The following is a 920-nucleotide window of genomic DNA, read 5'->3' on the forward strand; positions in this document are numbered from 1 at the left end:
CAGGAAGGGGCTGGCACCCCGAGCGACAGAGCAGAGCATCCAGCCTTTGCCGTTTAAGCCAGACACTCGACAGCAAGCTGCCCAATGTCACCAATCACCGAGGGCGCCTCCCCAGCCTTCCAAAATAATAATTAAAAAAATAAATAAAAACGAGACAAAATAAGATAAAGTAACATAAAATATCAGGCCTGCCTGCGTCCCCCCTGTGTCTGGGCTCTGCCGTGGGGTGCCAGTTTGGACAGGTGCCTCTCCAGGTCTCTCCAGGGCTTTGCACAAACTTCCGGCTCTGCTCTCAGCCTGGGGTGGGGGGGTGCTTTCCTGTCGACCTTTGGCCCAGGGCATGCTTCTCAGTGCCATCTATGTCTCAGCAGACACCCGGTGGGGTCAGGACGATGTGGCCCGTTTTTTCCAGGATAATCTTCCAGGGCGCCTCTGGAAGGTAGGAGGGATTCCTAAGCGAGTTGGGGTGTCTCCCTCTCAGAGGCTCTGAGCCGAGGGAGAAACCGAAGATCAGTTCCACACCGGCCTGTCTTACCTGATTTGTATCCAGGAACGCCACACGGTTTATTTACGGAAGCCTCAGCCTCCGAGGTGGAGGGGACCGTGCCTGTCATGAGCTGGGTGTGTTGGTGTGGAGAGACCAGAAGATTCTCAAGGTCGCAGAGGCGTGCGAGCAAAGGTCTGGAACAAGATGTCCTGGAGAGGAGCCTGGCGGTCTCCTTGGGACAGGACTCAACTCGCTTCATTGAGATGGGGAGCCATGGAAGGGTTTTCAACAGAGGTTTGACCTGATGGGACTTTGCTGAAGGTCTGGAAGAGTGCCAGGCTGCAACGGAGGCTGGGGCATGGGTGGGGGTGCCTGTTCATGGGGAAGCGGGAGGGGCTTCATGGGAAGTGGAGGGAGAAGCCTGGGAAAAGAG

The sequence above is a fragment of the Prionailurus viverrinus genome, chromosome B2 (genome assembly GCF_022837055.1).
Source record: "Prionailurus viverrinus isolate Anna chromosome B2, UM_Priviv_1.0, whole genome shotgun sequence".
Lineage (NCBI taxonomy): Eukaryota > Metazoa > Chordata > Mammalia > Carnivora > Felidae > Prionailurus > Prionailurus viverrinus.